This window comes from Embiotoca jacksoni, unplaced genomic scaffold (assembly GCF_022577435.1).
Source record: "Embiotoca jacksoni isolate LCO1_2020_lvr unplaced genomic scaffold, fEmbJac1.0.p SCAF_12, whole genome shotgun sequence".
NCBI lineage: Eukaryota > Metazoa > Chordata > Actinopteri > Embiotocidae > Embiotoca > Embiotoca jacksoni.
The window spans coordinates 1318952-1336224 of NW_027185252.1; the positions used below are offsets into that span (position 1 = coordinate 1318952).

The 17273-nt window shown below is 44.5% G+C and overlaps 1 protein-coding gene across 2 annotated transcripts in view; it reads right to left on the reverse strand.

Moving 5' to 3' along the window:
• Window positions 1-17273, reverse strand: part of LOC138195100 (G patch domain-containing protein 8-like) — a 59511-nt gene that overhangs the window by 36772 nt on the left and 5466 nt on the right. The window lies entirely within an intron of this gene.

The following is a 17273-nucleotide window of genomic DNA, read 5'->3' on the forward strand; positions in this document are numbered from 1 at the left end:
CACCGGCCCTCTGCCCGCAACATTTAATAAAGTGACTTTTTGTTGAACCTGAAACGCTCCCCCGTTGCATTCTGGGAGCTGCGTTTACCTCCAGTGAGGCTGTAACACACTCCATGTAGACCGCCGACACGTACAGTACACACACACACACACACACACACACACACACTCACACACACACACACACACACACACACACACACACACACACACACATTCTCGGGGCAGATACACCAATCAGGCTACGACTCTGTATCAGACTCAGACACACATCCACAGGCTTAGTTAGGATTAGACCACACACACACACACACACACACACACACACACACACACACACAAACACACACTCTGCAGATATCCACTCACACACACAAACAGATGCTCGCTTTATACACACATTCTCTGTCATGCTGTCTCTCTCTCTCTCTTTTACACACACACACACACACACACACACACACACACACACACACACACACACACACACACACACACCGTGTTTCTCATTATCATGCATAGTGGTAGTGGTTGCATTGATTTCCACTCTGTCTTAAACTTAGCCCACACAGAACGTGTGTGTGTGTGTGTGTGTGTGTGTGTGTGTGTGTGTGTGTGTGTGTGTGTGTGTGTGTGTGTGTGTGTGTGTGGTCATCTTGGCAGAGCTTCTCCAGGCTGAGTGAAGATTATGGCTCAGAGATTTTTCACTTCTCTTCTTTTTCTTTTTTTTTTCTCCCTCGCTCCTCTTTTCACTCTTTCCCTCTATTATTCCCTCCCCTCACACCCACACACACCCACACACACCCACACACACACACACACACACACACACACACACACACACACACACACACACACACACACACACACACACACAAGTGTACTCCCTCTGCCTCTCTCTCCTCCTGTCTCTTTATTGCTGTTCACTTCATCAATCTCTGCCTTTCCTCTCCAACAAAAAAGAAAAAAGAAAGAAGTAGTGCCGTTAAGGAACTGGGAGGAATCGGAAGAAGAGACTGAAATAAAGAAATAGAAGGAGATTGAGATGAATAGATGGAGAGACGAGGGAAAAGGATAGGAGGAGGGATGGAGGAAGATGGAGGGGTGGAGGTGGGGGGGAGGGGGGGATGAAAAGGGAAATAACGCAGGTGGGTAAATAAGGAGGATAGACGGAGGAGACTTCCACCGGAGGATCTCGACTTATTTTTGCGGTATCGGGAAGCGGTGATAGAAATCTAGTGGAAAAGGACGGATTGGAGAAAAAAAAAGCACGTTGTCATCTCGTCTGACGTCCAGCTTCTTCTCGGGGCGTCAGATGTTGCAGCTGGAAGCTGGAGTCGCTCTCCCCTCCAGTCGGTGAGGTTCGCTCGGCCCCGAGATCTCTCAGGCATCATGGCCGTATTATGGGATGTCTTAGCCGCTGGCGTTACTCCATTCTAATTAACTCGCTCACAGCGTATATATCTGGTTCCTCAGACATTTAGTTAATGGTTTGCAGCAAGGCATGAGCGATCCAATACTACAATTAGAAAAGGTTTACTAACTTCCTAGCAAGAGATACCTGCAACGTAATTACTTAAAGCCCGAAACCACGAACGGCAAGACCTCCTTTTTTTTTCTTTTTTTTTTTCCAGAGATTTAGGTAATGAATTTCAGAGAGGAATAAAAGCAGTTAATCCAATAAATCACTGTGAGCTAAACCGGCTCCAGTCGTATAATTTAAGATACATATTTAAGCATTTGAATGGTGACTGTAGCACAGACGGTACGGTGCATTTTTTTTTTTGCATTTGCGAACACATTAGGTTACGCAGTAAATCAGTGCTCCGTCAAATCGAATTGAGCTTAAGCTGATTCACAATTTGTGTCATTATGAATGAATCATTGAATAATTATAATCTGACCCCACAAAGATTTATCGCCTAACTCTGCAGCTATGCAGAACTTTCCGGCCCGGTTTAGCTCCTTGTGTTTTTTATAGTGTCACGGCGCATTTTACTGCAAAGTTAGCAACTGACTGGTAAAGAAAGATAAAAAAAAAAAATTCTCAAGAGCCGGAGGAGACCAAAACAGAGCTAAAAGGAGACTGAACTTTGGATGGATTGAATGTGCCGTATCAGCTGGACATGTGAATTAGCAGTTTCCTGCCTAACATGTTCGCAGTAATAACTTAACGTGGCCAAAAACGTAATCAGTGCCGCTTTTTCATTTCTCAAAGGGAGATGAGAAACTACACAAGTGCTTAATCCAAATTTACAAAAAGCAACTTCTTTTTTTTGGGGGGGAGGAGATCAATAAATCATGAATTAATGTACCTGCCTGCCTCAACATGGTGAAAATACCCTTTTGTGAAACACACATGGTGGCCAATCTGAGAACAACAATGTTTTTCAGAGTTACAGAAAAGTTGACATTTGGCAGGAATGTGTTTTCTACTGTGTTGTGGTTTTTGGTATTTAGTTTTTTTTTTACCATTTCATTCGGCAATGTAACAGCACAAATGATGTTATGATGGAGAGCGCCAGGATATTTATTTCTCATCGTTTTGAAAAGACTGGATTTGGTGTGAAGGCCAGAATCAACAAGCCGGAGCTTTATAGACTTTTCTGTTTTTTTCGGTGCTGTACAAAAATATGTATTCAGACACCGCGGTGAGCAGCACTGAAGCTCCACAGGGAACCGTCTGGTCCCCTGTTCTCTTAAACCCTGTTCACTTCGGACATGAGTTACAACTCAGAGACCTGCTGCAGAAGGTCTCCGATGACTCTGCGGTTGTTGGATGTATCGTGGGGGGGGGGGAGAGGGGTGGGGGGGTGTCGGGAGTGCTAGAACGTGATTTGTGGACTGGTGGTGCAGCTCCACATCAGCTGATGAAAGAAGCTGCTGGTGGACGTCAGGAGATCCTACAAGAATCATTTTTCCAATACTGGAAAATAAATTGTTGAAAACACAAGATTACAAATAGGGAGTTCACTTCGATGTGAAAACTGGACCGGACCATAAACTCTGCGGCTCTCGAAGTCGTCCTCCGGTGCAGATGTTTAATGAGTCTGTGATGGCCGGTACCGTTCACGGCAGAGTTGTTTAATTTGAAAATTATCGTCCGACTGATTACCTGTTGGGTCTCTGGAAAAATCTCCCCAAAAAAACACAGCTGCAATTACCGCTTATCGCCACAGGGGCCGCCAAAGAGAACTATAATTATCAAATCTGCAAGGTGAAGTCATAAAAACATACTTCAAGAGCAGAGGAGAGGGGTGGAGGGTGGGGGGGGGGCATTGAGGATTCAAATCTTCAGTATGAACCTGTAGATTTTGGAGTAGCAGGACAGAAAGTTGATGGAAAAGAAATTGATCGAAATCGCCGGCAGAGTTTTATGACCTTCACCGTAATTGGTACCATGTATTTATAAAAAGCTGCTTATCTGCTTGTGCGTCAAAATCTCCCGGGCTGCTTCCTCGTGCCCTCGTATGTTCCTCCCTGCGTGCGTTCGCCCATCACGCGAGGAAATAATACATCGTCAATATAACAGAGCTGAACTGACAAATGCAAAGTACAACCTTGCTGCGCCCCGTACCGCGATCCCTCTTGTCTCCCGGCTGCACCAACCCATAACTAATTTTTTTCCCTCTCACCTAATCCCTATACATCTCTTTTTATTCTCTCGCCCTCCATCATTCATCCCCCCCCTACCCCCCAACTCCTCTTTATCTTCCTCCGTCGTCTCACTTTGCCCCTCATCCCTCTCTCCCTCCCCTCCTCCCCCACTTCATCCCGTCTTCCCATCCGTCTCCCGCCTCACCACTTCCCCATCTCTACTCCCATTTCTCTGCTTCTGTCTTCGAATCTATCTCTCTCTCTGTCAGGGGGTAGAGGAGGCAGAGCATCATTTAGAGAAGATAGCTTTTCACAGACATGCCGACACACACACACACACACACACACACACACACACACACACACACGAGTTAGCTCAACTATCCATTGTCTCCACAGCGTCTGTGTGTTTGGTGGGCAGCTGCTGAACTAGATGTTATAAAGTGCAACTGGTGCTCCGTTTGGGGAGAGCTTGGAGGGAGAGAGAGAGTAATGGAAAGAGAAGAGGAGGTGGAGAGAGAGAGTGTGGGGGGGGAGGGAGGGGGGGGCTGAACAGTGGATAGGGAGAGAGGAGGCGGGGGAGATGGGAACAGGAATGAAACACAGGAGAAAAAAAAAAGCGAGGCGGGTTGGAGGGGGGGGGGGGGGCGGCGTGGGGTGGAAAAGCAATCCTGTTGGCGCTGATAGATTTCTGGGAGAACAATGTTATCTCTGTCTCCACACACACACACACACACACACACACACACACACACACACACACACACACACACACACACACACACACACACACACACACACACACTCACTCTCAAAAGCTCACAAACACAGAGACGCTCATCTTGTAATAGAGAGCGCTAACAAATCTTTGTGGAGAAAGTACATGTATCCGTCGCCTTTATTTTACAACCAAGAAACGCTTCTAAAGGCGGCGCGGCAGACTTACAAAGAAGTCGAACCGGCCCGAAATAGAAACACGGTGGAAGTCGTTGCCGCATACAAATCTCTGCGTGTGTGTGTGTGTGTGTGTGTGTGTGTGTGTGTGTGTGTGTGTGTGTGTGTGCGTGCGCGCCGGCTGTGGCTTCTCGATGCTGGTTTATTTACATTCCACGCTGCACGGGGGCGCGTGGTGAGGAAGGAGGTAAAGCGAGGGGAAGCCGGAAATAGCAGCAGCGATAGAAAAATGAATGAAAATCGGAGACGAGGTGATGCTGAAGCCGCGGAGCGGGAGAGAGCGACAGGAGTGGAAATGTTTTAAACAAAATAAACGTCAGACCGCGAGGTGCTCGGGGGAGGATGGGAGGGGAGGGGAGGGCTGCTGCAGGGACTCTGTGGTTTAAAGGAACACTCCATGGAAAAATCTATGTTTTGGGTATCAAATGTTGACACCCCCCCCCTCCCCCCTCCTCCCTAGAGGTTTGAATGTCAAAGCTGACACGACAAACTTTCTTCGCACTTATTCTGCAAGTTCAATGTGTTTAAAACAAACTTTTTATCGTTAATTCAGAAAAAAAAAAAAAAAAAGGTCCCATCAGTCCCTTTGTGAAACTGCCGAGCGGCCTTTGACTTCAGGAGAACAAGTGCCGGCGCGACGATATTTAAAATGGCCTCAGGGTCAGTGTCGAGCGGAGGTCGAGGCGGATGGACGGGTCCTCAAAGCCGATAGTTTTCTTTTACCCACTTGGTGTTCTTTCTTTATCCGTGATCGGGTCGTTCTTGTGCTGAAACCTCAACCGCAGCCTTCATTTTGGAGCTTAGCGAGGCATCTGCTTACAATAATTTCCTGCTGATAGTTTAATTTGGATATTTTAGAAACCAAACAATGTATTGTGTCATATCGCTTGGAAAAAAAAACAGTTAATAACTGCCGAAATATGCTGCTCCCACTCCAGAGCTGTCAGTAGGTAATGGTGTCATTATTTGTATTTATTTTAAGCCCTAGAGTGGAGAAAACAGGATTTAAATTTTTATTGGTGTTATGATTGGTAATTTGGGCATGTATTGTTTCCAGGTTTTTTAATTTTTTATTTACAAAAATAGCAAAGTTTCTGATCTGGAACCAGCCTGATTCTTCTTCATGTGTGTTTACTGTCTCTGTAGTTTATTATGAAATCTGACCCGTGAACGAGTCGCTTTGCGACTGTATTTGAGAGTTGTATTTAAAGTCTTTGAGTACCACAGACCTGCATGTATTTGTAGCCTGTTCATTGCGATGCTGGGATGTGCAGTGTGTGTCATAGCTTGTAGGATAAATGCTGACCTGCTTGTTGGAGCCTATTTCTGTCAACCTGGTGAAATCCATGAATGCAAACTGGCAGAAAATATTACAGTCAGTTCTGGGTTTGCAGCAGCCGGGATTTGTAGGTTTGATGATTTGCCCCAGAGAGACAATAATCCTGGAGTTGATCCTGAATATAAAGATGGATGGTGAACATTATTGCTGGAGTGCTTTGAGGCATTTTTATGCTTTTTTTTTTTTATTATTTTTTTTTGAGCTTGAGACTTTGTCCAGCACAAAAAAGAGCAAACAAAAAAAAAAGAAAAACACCCAGAGACGCCTTTCAGGACCACATGTGGCGCAAAGTTGATGCAGTCCGCATCTCTGAACACGGACCAATCAGCGACTGGTGATAGTGGCTAAGTTGCAATGTGTTTTAAAACGTGTGTAACTCAGGAACTGATGATGATTGAGCAACGAAACTCGTACCAGTTACTCATGAGGGTTCCATCTTTCTCCTGCTCCGCGCACGTCACGGTGATGTACTCCGTGCGCGTGCACGAGCAGCAGCCTTATTGATCCACCCTCGCATTGAGGAACTGAAGCTGGAGCAGGAACAATGCTTTGCGGCGTCTGCGGTGGTTATTTACCGACATGGTTTCGCACTCTGCTGACATCGGGGTAGGCTCCCTGTTGTCGTTTACAGCTTTAGCACACAACATATGGTATCCAGTGGTCAATGCTGATTGGTTAAAGGCTGCTCCGATAGTTTCAAAATTAACCCGAGGCACATTAAGATGCAACGACTGGAAAACAACCTCCAGCGGAGCGTGGCCACGCCCGTCTATATTCATTTCATGGCTTCGGGTCCGCCGACAGCTCTGCCCGAACGCTCCAGAACCCGGAGAGTCCAAAACACACGCAGGTCGGTTGAAGAGGAAACTCTGAATTGCTCCTTAAACGTTGTTTGTTCTCACTCTGTGACAGAAACAAGAGAGCTGAACCAAAAAGTCAAACTGCTCCAGATAAACCAACACAGCACAACTCCTTGTTGCATACAAATGTGTGTGTGTCTGTTATGTGTGTGTGCGTGCGCTCGCTTCTTACTACTTGTTTATTTGCCCTCCCCTCAGCTCATGGATTAATGAGGTAACGGTAAACCTCCCGGGAATCGTTGAGTCGGCGATTTGTCAGTCAAAAGACAGGCAGACATCTGGGTTCAAAGTTGTTGGGGATGAGAAGTGATGTTTTCCATATGTTTAGGTTTCCTGTGTCTGTTGCTTCAGGGACATTTAAATGGATGTAATTCAAAAAGATTCAGGTCCAAACCGCACATTGAAATACTCTTCAGATATATCTATTACGTATATATACAGGATACACATTACTATATAAAAAATTTACTATCCTACCAAATTCTACCTGTGATGTCATGACATCTTGTGACCAAGCGGCAACCAGTAGTGATGTCACCAATTGGTTTATGAACGGCCGTTAGGAAGCCTCCAGTTCAGATTTTAGCCGGCCCCATCTTTGCTAGTTCGGAGCGGTTTGGAGCAAGAAGTGACCATATTTGGACGAGCTGCTGGGAGGAGCCAGCGGTGGATCTGACTGATCTGATTGGAAACCTGATGATGCTACATCCCACCCACCGATAGCTGTAACCTGACTGCACCACAGGCCTGTCAATCAAACAGACACGCCCCCAAAAACAGGTCTTCTTGAATCTTCTTTTGTAATGAATGAGGGATTATTTTCAGATGGACCTCCAGAAAACTAATAAGAAGGAGTGACTTTAGCTAACAACACCGAGATAACTGATGGACACATTTTATTCACTTTGGATTTGATGAGAGAAGTTGAATGGGAGTCTATGGAGCCGGAGGCTTTTTGGAGCCGACCTCTAGTGGCGCTCGCTGGTATTGCAGCTTAAGACACTTCTGCATCGGAACCGTTTTTCAAATACGGGAGCTACGAACACTTTTACATACAGTCTGTGCTTGCAACCTGTAAGTCAGCAAAACCAGTTTCAGTGAAATAACAGTCGAGGGTTCAGGTCTCGATGACGACCACGAGGCAGAAGGCAGGAAACGGAGACGCAACACAACCGATCATGTGGCATTTTTACACTTGTCACAGACGGTCACAAAGTGGCGGCTGGTGTGCGAAACATTCGACGAGTTCAGCCCCTGCGAGTGTGTGCGTGTACACGCTTGGAAGTGCAAAACCAATGTGCTGCGTCGTGATTTTTTTTTTTTAATAAATGTGCCCTTTTGTCTGCGCGAACCTGTCAAAATTAGATTAGTTTTCCACAGCAAGCGTGGCCTTTACACATATACAAACACACTCCAAGAAACACAAGACAGCTGGGCGCACATTCTCACACACACACACACACACACACACACACACACACACACACACACAGACAGAGCAGACAAAGAAAGACAGACAGACGGACACGCACTCGCATTCAGGGATAGACTCGGCTTCCCACGTGAGGCCAATTCATTTTGCCACAAGTGGTCCCAGATTGGATCTGGTCAGAGTCCCATTACTCCTCACCTTGGCTGACCTTAAGCCGTCCCACTCCCCAACACACACACACACACACACACACACACACACACACACACACACACAGGTAGCCTCAGTGACACAGGTTAGGTCATCATTGCAGACACCTCCCTCCCTCCTCCTCCTCCTCCTCCTCCTCCTCCTCACACAGACAGACACACACAGAGTGTTATTGATTGTAACGTTATCTAGATGGGATCATTTCTATTGATTTAGAAAGACGGGGTCACTCTGATCAATGCTATCTGCTCGTCTGCTGTGTCATTAGAGCGGCAGCCTGAGTGCCAAAATATCAGACTGATCTTTTCTTTTCCCTGAAAAGGTCCGGGGAGGCCGGAGGAGGAACGACTTGTTTGATCTCAGGTATCAACAGCGACTCCCGACGCTGCCGACGTGTCCCCGAGCAAGGGCATCTATATGTCATCTGTGTTTCCTCTGTATCCGAGGGTTCGTACCGGACGAGAGCTAACAGGAAGTAAACAGAGATAAACGAGGGGTTTGTCTTCTTCGTGATCACCGACAGCATCAACAAGTGTCTTTCAGATATTTCTCTGTTTCAGTGTCGTTTGAAAAGAAAATGACTTCTCTGATATGGTCTCAGTAGTCGTAGCGTTTGTAATGACCTGCCCAGGACCCTCAGATGACAGCTCGCTGCTACCTAAATATGTAATATATATAATATATTAAATAACGTTAAAATGTCCTCTAAACACCACAAAAACATCTATTTTTGATCTTCCCGTAACTTCAAACTGAACAAAACCACCAAAGATCAAAGATGAGCTCAAACTAAAACCTATAACTTATTTAATACAACTACTGTGCTTTGCTGTCTTTACGGAGGCGCGTTATTCAGTCCCATTACTCATTACATGTTGATTCAATTTCATTGCAATTGACATAAATTATGAAATTTCTTTTAAATTCTAGAATCTCACAGGTATCTCCTTTAATTCACCAAATAAATGCTCATTTTGGAGGCTGTTAACAACCACTCTATTTATTTTATCAACCAATTAATCTGATTTTATTTGCATGGCACCCCACACTAAAAGTATGCGGTTATACGAACTAATAAAGCCAAATAAAATGCATAAATAAATAGTAAAATAAATCCACTGAAGAGGTGAATTAAATATAAAAATAGCGAAAACAACTATATACACACAATAAAATTAAATTCAGATTTGTATAAGAAACTAAAATAGATACGCCGAGAAGTTAAAACCAGTTAAAATGTAAAAAAATACGTAGTCAAATTAATAAAATTCACTTAAAATAGAGTAAACACAAACACATAAAACTCAATGAACATATTTCGACAGAAAAAGAAGATGAGGCGGTGAAATGAAGCATTAACTGTCGTATATCTGCATTAGAGGAAGGAAAAACTAATCTGAGCTCCACCCGAGTGTTTCCATGGTCATACAGCAGCATCGACACGTCGCCCACCTGATCTTAGATTTGAGATAACGAGCAGATGTATTAATGTCAGGTGGAAAATAGGATTAAAAGAAGGAACATTTTCAAATACAAATAATCAACTACAGACTCTGGATGCTCATCCATCACGTTTTGTTTTTTTTACATAAAAGAAACTATAGACGGCGACCTCAACCTAAATATTCAGCTTCCACGAACTATAATTACAAACAGCGGATAGAAAAAAACATTTTCTACCTAGTTTTGATGCTAAAAAAAAAAAATGAAAAATTGGACTTTTCAGAGCTTTTAGGGTCAAAGTTCACATTTAGGTTTCGATGCAGCTGTTACGATGTCCTCGCAAGTATAGCTGCCCAGATGTGTGTGTGTGTGTGTGTGTGTGTGTGTGTGTGTGTGTGTGTGTGTGTGTGTCCCTCTGGCTTTTACGACCAGATGTGTCCCCTTTTTGCCTTCATTTTTCTGCACCGCCGCTTCTTTAAACTTCATCATCAGACGCGAACACGCCGACGGGAAAACAACACGTCCTTATTAATAAAAGCAAAACGTCGACGAACGGAGCGCGTTATCGCTCGTTCGTTCCATCACGCCGTCGACGGGCGAATCAGAGAACCAGCGCGGCGGCTTCGAACCGGTTAATCGGTTTCCGAGCAACTCCGTTTGGCCGCGGCGCCGTTCGCTGACCTCCAGGTGTCTTTAGTCTTAAACGCTCCCTCGAGTATCGACTAAAATGTTTTAGGATTTATCTCGTCTTCCTGCGGCTTCGAGGACAATGACAGGAGAGTATACTCTGTGTGTTCGCACACACACACACACACACACGCACGCACGCACACACACACACACACGCACACGCACACACACACACACACACAGCCCCGCTCTGTCTCACAAAAACACACAAACACACACACTGCAGAGTCGCCTCCAGTCAAGCGTGTCTTATTGGCCTTCTGTTTGACTTCCTGTTCGGCTCGGTGTGTGTGTGTGTGTGTGTGTGTGTGTGTGTGTGTGTGTGTGTGTGTGTGTGTGTGTGTGTGTGTGTGTGTGTGTGTGTCACTGTGAGGTTGTGCAAGACCCAGATGGAGATGGGTTTATAATCACGGGACAGTTGTTGTTTTTACTATTATTTTATCGTTGTTTTTACTGCTCACTAAACTGAGGAAGAGGAGAGACGAGGAGATTAAAGGAGGAAACGGTGAACAGAAAAGATCGCGGAGGTCTTTCTGAAGAAGAGAGAAAAGAAATAAAAAAAAATAAAAAAGACACGAGTAAACAGGAGAGAAAAGGAGGATCAACAAGTACGGAGGAGAAGAAAACAATGAGGGAATAAAAGATAGAAGAGAAGAAGAGAAAAGAAAAGGAGAGGCGGAGAGGAAGAGGAGAGAAAAGGCAGGTAATGATGATGAAAGGTGAGAGGGAGGAGGAGCACGGAGGAAGGTAAATAAAAGGAGGAAAAAGATGACTGGGAGCAAGTTAATAAAGATGGAAAGAGGAGAGAGGAGCAAAGGATTAGTGGAAAGTGGGATGAAATGGAGAGAAAAGCAGATACCGTAAGTATAAATGATGGAAGGGAGGAGAGAGATGAAAGGACGACGGGAAATACAGACAAAGTTGTAAATGTCCTGCTGAAAAAGCAGGAGAGGAGACGTCCAAAGTGAAGGAAAACAAACATGGAGGAGGAGGAGGAGGAGAGACGAGATGAGAGGTGCTGCAGCTGTCTGAGAGCAAATGAAGAAAAAGGTAGAAGAAGAAGAAGAGCGGTGCGATACAAGAGGAGGGAGGTGAAAGTACGAGGGGATGAATGAGGAGAGGAGAGGAGAGGAGTCGAGAGGAGAGGAGAGGAGAGGAGAGGAGAGGAGAGGAGAGGGGAGGAGAGGAGGAGAAGAGAGGAGGAGAGGAGAGGAGAGGAGAGGGGAGGAGAGGAGGAGAAGAGGAGAAGAGAGGAGGAGAGGAGAGGAGAGGAGAGGAGAGGAGAGGAGAGGAGAGGAGAGGAGAGGAGGAGAAGAGAGGAGGAGAGGAGGAGAGGAGAGGAGAGGAGAGGAGAGGAGAGGAGAGGAGAGGAGGAGAAGAGAGGAGAGGAGAGGAGAGGAGAGGAGAGGGGAGGAGAGGAGGAGAAGAGGAGAAGAGAGGAGGAGAGGAGAGGAGAGGAGAGGAGAGGAGAGGAGAGAGGAGGAGAGGAGGAGAGGAGAGGAGAGGAGAGGAGAGGGGTCGCGAGCGTGTTTTCGAGGAGAAAATGGTCAAAACGATGAGTGAAAACAACCTCCAGGAAGGTGGAGGATGAGGAGGAGGATGATGATGATGAGGATGAGGAGGAAGAGGTTGGGGTGGATGGGGGTCGAATCGTGATCAAATCACGTCTTTCGGAAAGAAGCTTTTTTTCCCACGAATCTACTCCGTTACTGTGCTCAAGTACAAATTAGGAGTACTTGTACTTGTACTTGAATATTTCTATTTGATGCTACTTTATTCTCCCACATCTCAAGAAGCAAATCTCGGTACTTTTTTCACTCCACGACGTTTGTTTGACAGCTTTGAGTTGGTTTTCACACGCTTCCTCGTCGAGTGGAAAACTGAACGTCTCCAGCGGTGATTTTAAATTTTGAATGTCGGAGTTCAACAGAAAGAATAAATGTTTATATGCTGAGAAAATTCTCCATTTTTAGAAACCTTTATTGGATTTGCTGGAAAGAAAAATGTCACGTCAGTTTTTTTCCTGTTTTTTTTTTTTTGTTTGTTTTGGAGATACGATGCAAACATTATGCATTAATGTAGAATAAACTAACGGACAGCAAAAAGTGGTTTTAAATTATATATAGCAGTAAAACACTGACAGGGAGCATTTTACTGCACAGTGTGTACTTTTACTTTTCATTCATTCGTTCATTTTGTTGATAATACTTATTCAAGTACATTTGAACTAGAAGAGGAGTATTTTTTATAGTGTGGTTTGTAGTATTCAGGCTACTAAAGTAAAAGTATCTGAATACCAACACGCACGTTTTTTTTGTTTGACTCCTCGTTTCCCCCCGAAACTTAAACAATAGCGCAGAGACATTAATGTGAAATACACCAGGCTGAAATAAACCTGGTCCAAAGCTGTTTGTTTTCCATTACCGTAACCGTGACAACGCGGGACCTTTTCCTTAAAACGTTGTTTTATTTTATCGTACTGATCTTCCTAAGTCGTCGGGTTAGATCACAAACACGACGTCACGCGTGTCCGCGCAGTCGGAGAGACAGAGACAAAAGAAACGAGGGAAGACGAAAGCAAAAGTTGTAAATGTTGACAAACGTGGACGCAAATATCTTCAGGAGGAATTAAAGGACTTGAAAAGAGGAAAAAAAAAAAACCTGCAAAACTTCTCTTAGCAACCAAACTTTACGTCTGATGGTTTCTTTTCTCACTTTCCTCCATCTGCTTCCATTTCCTGTCACTTTTCTTTCCCTCTCCGACTCCTCGTCTCTCTCTCATCTCTCTCTCCGTCCCTCCCACCACGTTCGCAGGGTTCATCCAAGTCGCGTTGACGCCCACTCACCTCCAACATGCTACCTCAGTTTCCATGGTAATCGAGTAGCGACCGCGCTACATAAATATATACTTTAACATTCAGGCGCTCCGCAACTCATTAAGAACATCTTCGGATGAGAAATTAAATCTCTCGGCGTTGCCGGTTCTTCTTAAAGGGCCACGCCGCCCAATTTGTGTGAAACCTGCGAGGTCACCGGGGGTGACGTCACGGCGAAACACGACCCGGAGGGCGGATTTCAAGAGAACATTTCTCTAACTCGTGAGTCATGAGACAGTCATGATAATTATTATTTTTTTAAAAAAAAGCTTTTGTTTAGGTACATTAAAAAAAAACGTGTGAAGTGTTTAAATATATATTTTGGTCTTGACACCAGAGAGGTGAACAAAACCAACCACACAGACGTTTCCGCTGCTTCTCTCTGAAAAGGTGAAACATGCACCTTCACCTTTCTGTTGGATTTCTTGGTTTGAATACACTTTCTGTACCAGGAGCTTTTTAAACCGGTTTATTTTGTAGGAATCCAACAACATATGCTGCGAGTGTATCTGCGGTTGGCTAAAAGCCTGATGGGAGTTGGCCACACGCAGAGAGTCTCTGCTGCTTCGGTCGTAGCATGAGGGAGGATTTTACGGGAATGAGATTAAATCCATGAAGATTTCACGGAGCTGAAAGTTTGCCGATGTGGGTAAACATGGTTTTTCCTGAATTTGAAAATATCACAGAGCTGCTTGATTTGCGAGCTAAACGACGTCTGCGGGTCCATTAAAACGAAGTAAAACACGTTTTAGATGTCGAGCTCGGATAACCTGAAGGATTTTTATGTTAATGTTTTTGTTTTTTTGTTTTTTTTTATGTATTCCTGCACACCAACAGTGGATCCTCATTATTTTGAGGTAAATGGAAAGAGATTTGTTGCTGTTTCATGCACCTGAACTTGTGGTTTTATAATGTTGTGTGGGAATACAAATTTGGTTTGTTTTCAGTGTGAAAAAGGCAACTTAAAATTTAAATGTTTAGCTGTGTAATTATTGTTGTTGTTTTTTTTTAAATGATTGGGATCTTACACAGTAGCAGCCCTTCAAAGGTTATTTTTTTAAATGTACAAAGTTGTCGCTTGGTTTTACATTTCCATACATTTATTCGATCGAATAACACGTTCTGTAAGATTTGCCGCACATCATTTTTGGATGTTGTGGGCTACACAACTTCCATCATCATATTTTAGCTTCTATGAAGTTTTACAATCTGCATGTTGGTGTCTAAAATCACTCAATTCAAGGAATGATTATGAGATTTATCGGCACAACTATTATTATGCAGAGACTACTTACACACCACATCAAAATATGTGTTTAATTAAACTCATTTGACATTTAGCTTTCAAATTTTCATTGAATACTCTTTATTATTAATGTTTAATTATCTTATTATGCGGAGGATACCGCCCTGACTTCATCTCACGCATATTTTATTAGCAATTTTTTGACTCGATCCTGATCTGATAACTTAAACAGCAAGTGAAGACCTTCCATTTGTTCATATTTAACCTGCCACATCCATCTGGTAAACCTTTGACTTTTAAAGTAATTCACGAATCCAGAAATACCAACCCAGAAAATATATGTACCCAAAACTTGATGAGAAATTCGCCGCATTCAAAAAATATACCGGTGAATGGGACTTTGACAAAAGCAACAGAAATCTGACCTCAGAAGAAGAAAAAAAAAAAAAAATGAAGATCTGACCACTTTGAAAAAGCTTAAAATACCTGACAGACAAGTCGGGCCGAGTTACCTTGAATCAAACCACGACTGCATAACTGCTGCGTTTGATGCTTGAACATATCATTCATCTTTGATGAGAAAAATAAATTCCTTAAACAGATTCTGTGTAAAAGTTAACTGAGGCCGGTCGTAAATACGCCGACAGCATCAATAACGACGAGTGTTTATTTACAAATCACCCAGAACACTTTTATCTTTCCGCGACCTTGAACTCAGCGGTTTCGTTGCTTTAACCTCAAACCGCCGCCGACTTCAGTCCGGTTACAAACCCCGGCGAGAGCTGCGCTGTTTGTACGCCGACCTCCGACCGGCTCATTCATAACAAATAAAAACTACAAATAAAAAAAAATTCCAGCCAGCCAATCACACTGCATGTAAAGCGTGGAAACAATTTGTAATCGCTCGGAGAGGAGACAGACTGCCTTCTCAAGCAGAAACAAAAACGCTGACAAGTAAGTAAATTTGAACACGTGCAGACAAGAAACAGCGTCTCGTCCGCCGGGACGTTTCAAAGACTTTCGGAGACGTTTCGGCTTCTTCACACTCGGCTTTAAAACTTCATGACGTCCCGGGTGGACCTCAAAAAAACAAAACAGCAACTTGTTGGTTCAGCCAAAGACTGTGTTTGAAAGTCACACACACACACACACACACACACACACACACACACACACTACTGTGTCATGCAAAGGCACTCATGCATGTTGAAGAAAGTACGTGTACGCGCGCACGCACACACACACACAGACACACACACACACACAGACACACACACACACACACACACACACACACACACACACACACTCCATCTCTCCCTTTGGAGCAGATGGCTCCACAGTCATAGCTGATGTTTCACACATCAATGAAGCACACCATGTACTCACAACTACTGAATACACACACTCACCCTGACACACACACACACACACACACACACACACACACACACACACACACACACACACACACACCGATGCCATGTAAGTCACCACAACTGAACACTATCTCAAATGGAGAAACATGCGCACGTAACCGCTCGAACCTGGATGAACTCACAGACGTTAAACACACACACACACACACACACACACACACACACACACACACACACACACACACACACACACACACACACGCGCACACACACACACACACACACACACACACACACACACACACACGTGCACAAAGTGTCCTCATCGGCGTTAATTTATGGAGCGAGGAGCCACGTTGTTGTCCAGTTACCTCAGACCTCGTACCGCACAGGTTTTGGAGCGTCAGCGGCGGCGAGGCAGAAGGTTATGGCGTCGTGTTGAGGCGGGCGTCGTCGGGCCTGATGTCAAATAGCCGCCAGCGCCGAATATTGCACCGTTACCACGGCGGCGGATCAGGAACATCGTTGCACTCGGCACTAAATACACGCCTCCGATGACGGAAAATAAACCCCCGACCGCTTAAACTAGTTAGTCTGAGACTTTTGTTGTCTTGAAACAAACAAAAAAAACAAAAAAAAACACCAAAAAAACAAATGCAGCGCACTGCTCGGAGACATCACAGCTGACAAGAACATTTAAATCCTCAGAAGGCATTAGATGTCAAACTTTTGTTGTTGTTGTTGTTGTTGTTTTTTTTTGTGCCAAGTTAAGGGGTGTAGAAAATCAGCGTTATGTTGACTCGCTGGAATCGACGTTGCTATAGCAACAACAACTCTGTCCACACTGATATCGGGAAAGGTGTGGAAAATTCCCCGACAGCTGGCGGGGCCATAACGAATTAAATGTCGCTGTGTAAAATCTACAGAAACATGCAGCGGAGCTACACTTGTTAAATGTTTTTTTTTTATTTATTTTTTTTTTAAACGTTGCTTTAAGACTTGGGAGCGCCCGGTGAGGAGTTGAGACGAAGCCGTGGTGACAGCATGAATAGTAACACGGAGAGATGTGGGCAACGCGCCTGAATGTCTTTGGCACATTCGAGCAATTAAAGGTACAGACAAAAAAACACACACTCGGTTCGGGGTGTGAGGAGGATTTTGTTTTCCCTTCGACAAGGAGAGAAGTGGGTGACGTGTTTTCTCTCGGCGGCAGCGACAGCGTTCACCTGGCCGACGACGAAAAGTGT